Below are 8,091 nucleotides of genomic sequence, written 5' to 3'. Positions count from 1 at the left end.
TAGTACCTTCTGTCTCATCCTCCATCGAAGCAAACAAATTGGGATATCTAATTCTCATGTCATCTTCTAACTCCCAAGTTGCTTCTTCGACTTTCTAATCCCTCCACAGTACCTTTACTAAGGTTATCTCTTTGCTCCTCAGCTTTCAAACTTAGCGATCTAAAATTTCAACGGGGTCTTATTTGTAAGATAAGGAGTCTGTCATCTTGATACCCGCTACTGGCAATACCATAGAATGATCTCCAATGTATTTCTTCAACATGGATACATGGAATACCAGATGAACGAAACACAAACTTGCAAGCAATTCTAGCTCATATGCAACTGTACCAATGTTTTTCAGAATCTGATATGGCCCTACATAGAGAGGGCTCAATTTACCCTTTTTTCCAAACTACATAACTCCTTTCATAGGAGAAACCTTGAGAAACACCCAATCACCTACTTCAAACTCTAGTTCTCTTCTCCGAACATCGGTATAGGACTTCTGACGACTCTGTGCAGTCTTCAATTGTTCTCTAATGATCTTCACTTTCTCCATTGCCTGATGAACAAGATCAGGTCCATACAACTGAGTCTCACCCACTTCTTACAATCCTATTAGAGACCTGCATCTCCTCCCATACAAAGCCTCAAAAGGAGCCATCTTGATGCTGGCATGGTAACTATTATTGTAAGCAAATTCAATCAATGGCAGGTGATCTACCCAACTAACTTTGAAATCAATAACACATGCCCTCAACATATCTTCTAGGTTCTGAATGGTACGCTCAGCTTGCCCATCCTTCTGAGGGTGGAAAGCTGTGCTCAAATTCACTTGTCTACCTAAACCCTTCTGAAAAGATCTCCAGAACTGAGATAAAAACTGCGTACCTCTATTAGATATAATGGACACTGGTTCTCCATGCAATCGAACTATCTCCTCAATGTAAATCTTAGCATAAACCTCTCCTGAATAATTAGTCCTCACAGGGAAAAAGTGGGCTGACTTGGTCAACCGATCTACAATCACCCATATAGAATCATACTGGTTTTGGGATCTCGGAAGTCCTGTTATGAAGTCCATGTTTATCATCTCCCACTTCCATAAAGGTAGGGCTATCTCTTAGGAAGTACCACCTGGCCTCATGTGTTCTTCCTTCACTTGCTGACAGTTCAAACACTTGGACACAAAATCAGCTACATCACGTTTCATGTTATTCCACCAATACAAGGTCTTCAGATCCTGGTACATCTTAGTAGAGCCTGGGTGAATGACATACCTCGAAGTGTGTGCCTCATTAAGGATTCTTTCCATATCCCATCGACATTCGGAATGCACAACCTACCCTGAAATCTCGGAATACCATCACCACCAATTTCAAATGACATAACCTTTTGTTGACCCACATCTTTCTTAATTTGCATCAAGATAGGATCTTCAACCTGCTTCTTCTTAACTTCAGCACAAAGGGATGACCTAGCTAACTCATGAACAATCACCCCTCTATCTTTGGAATCTAAGATTCACACTCCCAGATTTGCAAGGCGGTGAATATCCTTCACTATCTCCTTATTTCCTTCTTCTACATGAGAAAGGTTGCCCATAGACAACCTGCTGAGGGCATCGGCTACCACATTTGCCTTACCCGGATGGTAATGCAGACTCATATCATAGTCTTTCAAAATCTCCATCTAACACCTCTACTGGAGGTTCAATTCTTTCTGTGAGAAAACATATTGCAAACTCTTATGGTCAGTATAAATATCAACATGTACTCCATAGAGATAGTGCCTCTAGATTCTAAGTTCAAACACCATGGCTGCTAACTCTAAGTTATAAGTGGTGTAATTGCGCCCATTCACCTTTAACTACCTAGATGCATAAGCTACTACCTTACCACGCTGCATCAATACACAACCAAGTACCACACGGGATGCATCACAATAAACCACAAAATCATTTACACCATCGGGAAGGGTCAAAATAGGAGCAGTAGTCAGTTTGTCCTTCAACTTCTCAAAACTGTTTTCACACAATCACGCAAACTTTATTTTTTTTTGAGTTAGTTTAGTAAGCGGAGTAGCTATGGAAGAAAAACTCTTTACGAACCTTTTGTAATATCCCGCCGAACCTAAGAAGCTCTGAATATCGGTTGGAGCCGTGGGTCTAGGCCATTTTTTTACTGCTTCAACTTTTTGGGGATCCACTCTTATCCCCTCACTGGAAACAATATGCCCCAATAAGGCAATAGCGTCTAACCAGAATTCACAATTAGAAAATTTGGCATACAGCTGATGATCCTTAAGGGTCTGAAGAATAATTCGGAGGTGATTGGCGTGATCCTCTTTACTCTTAGAATAGATCAGAATATCATCAATAAATACGATGACGAAAAAGTCAAGAAACTGATGGAACACTCTATTCATAAGATCCATGAAGGCTGTAGGGGCATTAGACAACCCGAAGGACATGACTAGAAATTCGTAGTGACCATATCGGGTTCGGAAGGCTGTCTTGGGTATGTCTGACTCCCTAACTTTCAACTGAAGATAACCAGAATGAAGGTATATTTTTAAAAAACACTTGGCACCCTGAAGCTGGTCAAAAAGGTCCTCAATCCTAGGGAGAGGATATTTATTTTTAATTGTGGCCTTATTGAATTGACGGTAATCTATGCACATTCGAAGGGACCCATCCTTCTTTCGCACAAAGAGCACGGGTGCACCCCATGGGGAAACACTAGGACGAATAAAACCTTTGTCTAGGAGGTCTGCAAGCTGTTCCTTTAATTCATTTAGTTCCGCGGGAGCCATTCTATATGGCGGAATAGAAATAGGACGAGTGTCTGGCAACACATCAATGCCAAAATCTATCTCCCTATCAGGGGGTATCCCTAGGAGATCTTCGGGAAAAACTTCTAGGAATTCATCAACTATAGGGACTGACTGCAGAGGAAGGTTTTCAAATTTTGAATCTTTTACTTGGATTAGATGATACATAAAACCTTTAGAGATAAGCTTTCGGGCTCTAAGATAAGAGATAAAGTGACCTCTAGGTTCCACAGAACTCCCTGCCCATATAATTGGTGTCTCATTTGGGAAAGAAAAACTGACCTTTTGGGTTCTGCAATCAAGGATGGCATAACACGAATGGAGCAAGTCCATCCCAAGGATGGCATCAAAATCTATCATATCAATTTCTATAAGGTCTGCCGCAGTTTCCCTACTATGAATAGACAAGACACAGTTTCTATACACCCTTCTAGCAACAACAGAATCACCTACAGAAGTAGAAACAGAGAAGGGTTCTACAATAACTTCAGGCTCAAACCCGAAACCAACAGCAACATAAGGGGTAACATAAGATAAAGTAGACCCAGGATCAAGAAATACATAAACATCACGAGAAAAGATTCGTAACATACCGGTGACAACATCTGGTGAAGCTTCCGTCTCCTAGAGATTAGTCAAATAATATAACCAGTTGCGACCACTCCCAGTAGTTGAAGGGGCACCCTTAGGAAAAGGAGCTGTGGAGGCGGCTTAGGACTTAGCCCCCCCTCCCCCCCCCTCGTTTCCCACATTTCCTCCAGTAGAAGGATAATCTCTTTGAAGGTGACCCACTTTGCCACAAGTATAGCAGTTTCTCCCCTTAAACTAGCACTTTCCTAGATGATTCCTCCCACAAACTTTGCACAGTGGATAAGTACGACGCTGCTAGGCCACGCTTCCCTGAGACTGTGTACCTAGAGCTTTGGAATCTGAAAACTCTGAGTTTATTTATCTGTCGATGGTCTGGGTGCTGAGGCGTTGGCTACTGACTGTGCATTATTTCAAAACTTCTTCTTCTTCGACCACTTATTACCCCAGTTACCACTTTGCAGCTGACCCTGGTGCTGGTCCGCAGATCTAGCTCTCTTAGCATGTCTGTCTTTCTCTCTAGATTCAGCAATCTTTTTTTCTTCTCTTCCACCTGCTGCATATGAACGGTCAGTCGAGCAAAGTCTAACTCCTTATTCAACATAGCCCCCTGGCACTCAAGTACCAGGTTATCCGCAAGGCCAGATGTAAATTTTCTCATTTGGGCTCTCATATTACTAGTCAACTCTGGTGCATAGCGGGCTAGTTTATTAAACTTCAAAGTGTACTCCTGGAAACTCATACTGCTTCAGATTTATAAACTCTTCCGCTTTGGTCTCCCTCAACTCTAGAGAAAAGAATCAATCAAGGAAAGCTTCCACAAATTTGCCCCAAACTGTGGGCTCAGCACTTTCACCTTTTGTATCTTCCCAGTCGGCATACCACTGATTCACAACTTCCTTGAGCTGATAGGTTGCTAGATCCACCCCTTCTAAATCATCCACATACATCACCTTAAAGATATTTTCCATCTCATCCACAAACACCTGTGGATCTACCTCTACCTTGGTGCCAGTGAATTCAGACGTAACAGATACAGACCCAACATCTTTTGATCGTTGACCCTGGTTAGCTACCAACTGTGTCAGCATATGAATGGACCATCTGAATTCTGCATTTGAAATATCTCCCTGAGAAGTTGGGGGACCGTTGGCATTAGTCTGCAAAGCCTGAGGCAAACTGTTTGGGACTGGAGGGACTCCCGGAGTAGGGACAAATTCTGAAGTGTAAGCCCTATTACGACTCTGCATCCCATGGGTGGCACGGACCTCATCTGCCTTAGCATTCTAATCGATGATATGATGTGGAGGCATAACCGTGTTTCTGAAACACAAGTAATCATTGATTAGGGGACAGTTCAGACTCTGAAGCACGAACTAAATCACAAGGAAGGGAAACATTTCCTAAATGCCTAGTGGCCTTCTGCTTATAAGTATGGCACGCTACACACCCATAAATAGGACTCTACCCAACGCGATTTTCCAGACACCCTAGGACAATGAACCGGGCTTTGATACCAAGTTTGTCACGACCCAAACTAGGGACTAGCCGTGACGAGCATTTCGAACCACGGAGGCCCAAAACACCCCTATCTGTCTAGTAATCATGCACCTAATTTATATGATCAAAGTAATGCGGAAGAAACACAATAATTAGAAAACATGGACATAAATATGAAAAGAAACAATAACGGGGAGATAAGGATCCCCTAACATTAATTAACCTCTAAACAACTGTTTGCAAAAATCTCTAACAAATGACTAAGTCAAGTAACCATATATAAACTGGGACAAGACCCCCAGTAGACCCCCAAAACGGAATATAAGATAAAAGGACTGCAGGACATAAGACCTTCTGAAACATAGAAGGCTCACCACTTTTCTGTGCAACTTTGTCTCAATGATCTACTGATTCTCTTGACCCCTAGACTACGCCTCTAAACCTGAGAGGTTGGAGAAGGGAGGGGTCTGCACAAAAGTACTGGCACGCAGAGATATCAAAACAAAACATAATATTTTTACAAAATATAGTTGAGAGCCGTTATAAAGATATTTCGTATCAAATCATTTAAAAACACATGGGTTTAATGCAATAGTTTCTCAACAACAATAAAATGCAACTGAGCTAGGTGGAATACCCTACATAATTTACACCAACTATCTAACCTCGGTTGCTGCCGAGATTAGAGTATAAGTGAGGGAGAGATACACAAAATTACATAGCATGGTGTCTTAACCCAATGGTAGTGCCCAAGATCACTTAGCCCGGGCTCCTACCTATATTCCCAATTTGGGAATGACATGAAGTCAAGTACGCAAGATCACTTAGACTGGTAGCAATATTCCGTGTCGGCAAACATGTTTTCCAGCGATGAGCCATTACATCTCAAACGCCTTCTTCGGGCATCCACCTTTCTCATATAAAATCAACGTATTCAAATTTCATCTGATTCAATCACATATCATGTTTTGTAAGGTATCATCATACCCGACTTGCAAGTCCTCAATATCACTTCCACATAGGCAGAACCATGTAAAAATCAAAGTGCTTCATCATTTACAAGTAGTGAACAATATTTATTTCACATTCATGCTCTCTTTATTTGATCACAATATGATATGGGGTATTAAGACATTATCATGGGAATTCGAAAGCAATTTATCATTCATATTTATCAAACTTCCATGGATAATCTCAAATCACATATGCATGGTTTCAACCATTAAAGTATATAGGCAAACAATTCCCATGACATAAAGTAAATGACTTAGAAATCATATTGAAAGCAAGTTATTAGCATTTGATTGAAAAACCCCATTTAAAAGTATGCATGTTCATAAAAACTACACCCATGAGATTTTAGGATAACCCCACGTACTTCTATTTCCAAGGATAATAGATGTTTCTTGAAGCTTGAGGATTGGTGATTCCAAATATGTAATTATCTTTGAAAACCTACGGTCGAATCTTGAACTATTTGCGTTTTTATTTGAAACCCTAAGGAGAATCTTTGAGCACTTTTGATGAGTTAAGATGTATTTTGGGGTCCTTGGAACTGAATTTAGTGTTTTAGGGCTACGTAAGGGTGGAAAAGGACCACTTTGTCCCCAAAACGGAGTGTTTAAGTCACTAGAATTCTTTACATAGGAGCCGCCCATCCCATTGCCTATGTTCACATAGGCGCCCTAGGCTATTGCCTATGCTTTCCAGTGGCCATGGGCGATTGGTTAGGCGACGCATATCACTTTGAAAGGCCATAACTTATTGCTTGGGTGTCGGATTTTAGTAAAATTAGTATCGTTGAAAAGCTAACTCGAATACCTATCATTTGACACATAGTAGGCTTCCTAATTTGACATATACAGGGAGTTATGGTCGATGGAAGCTGACACACTTTACAACATCCACTAAAACTTAGTCGATCGAAATAGTTTCAACTCGTCCTTGAGTTGAAGGACCTCTATGGTCTAAGTTCAAGCTTGAATGGATTCACATGATACACAATTAATTGACATGCCGTATTGGTATAGGATTTTATGGCTTCGGGATTAACAATGCATCAAAATCATGGACTATATTGTAGCCCAAAATGTGGGGCGTTACGTTAAGATTGACCATGTTTCCGTATTAGATTTCTCTTTCCGCATTACCTTTTATCATATGAATTATGTGTATGATTACCAGATAGATAGAGAAGGTTGTTCTGGACCTTCATGGTTCGGGATGCTCGTCACGGCTAGGGCCTCGACTCGGGTCGTGACACTGAGTGCTGTATCTCATCCTCTACGAGCATGGCATAAGCTTGATTAAGAGTTGGAGCTACTCCCATAAGTAAGATCTATCTCCTATCTTGATCGTAGGACTCATTAAAACCACTCAAAAATTGTAGAAGTCTCAGTTGACACATATAATCTGAGTACTCTTTGGATTTAGGGCAATCAAAGCTAGGATTTGGAACCAGGACATCATACTCACTCCACAAGGTCTTCAACTTAGTAAAATAAGCTGAGATTAAATCAGTACCTTGACAATGCATATTGATTTCACGATGAAATTGATATATACCCATACGATTCACTTTATCATTTCTTTCCTTCAAATCATTCCAGACTGCACAAGCATTGGTAGCATACACAATCCCAGATAGTAAGCTTTCACTCACAGTATTCATGATCCATGAGAGGACTATCGCATTACACGTTTCCCATTGATCATGAAATTCTTCTCTGTATGACTCCTTGTTGGATCTAGCGACAAAACCATACTTTCTTTTCACTAAGATAGCAATTCACATGGATCGACTCCAAAGACTATAGATTTTTGAACTAGTTAATTTGATTGGAATGAGTACAGAGCTTGAACTATCTGAAGCACCAATGAAGATTGGATCACTTTGATCAATTTTGGGTTCCATGAATGAAGAAATTCAGCTACAAAATCAACCAAACTTATAGAAAAAATCAAAATACTCTTCTGTATTAGCAACCTGGCTTTGATACCATGTGAAATCCAAGCATTTCAGCTTGATATTTCATGAACAATGAAGAAGAAATGAGAGAGTGAAATTGTAAAATTTATTCATCATCCAAATCACTGTTACAATCTGAAATTGTCCCTTATATAGGCTATGAAAGAGATACAAAATATCTAATAACTGCCTCCTTCTAGAATATTCTATTTGACACCTCA

The sequence above is a fragment of the Capsicum annuum genome, chromosome 4 (genome assembly GCF_002878395.1).
Source record: "Capsicum annuum cultivar UCD-10X-F1 chromosome 4, UCD10Xv1.1, whole genome shotgun sequence".
NCBI lineage: Eukaryota > Viridiplantae > Streptophyta > Magnoliopsida > Solanales > Solanaceae > Capsicum > Capsicum annuum.
Note: the sequence above shows the minus strand (reverse complement) of the source record.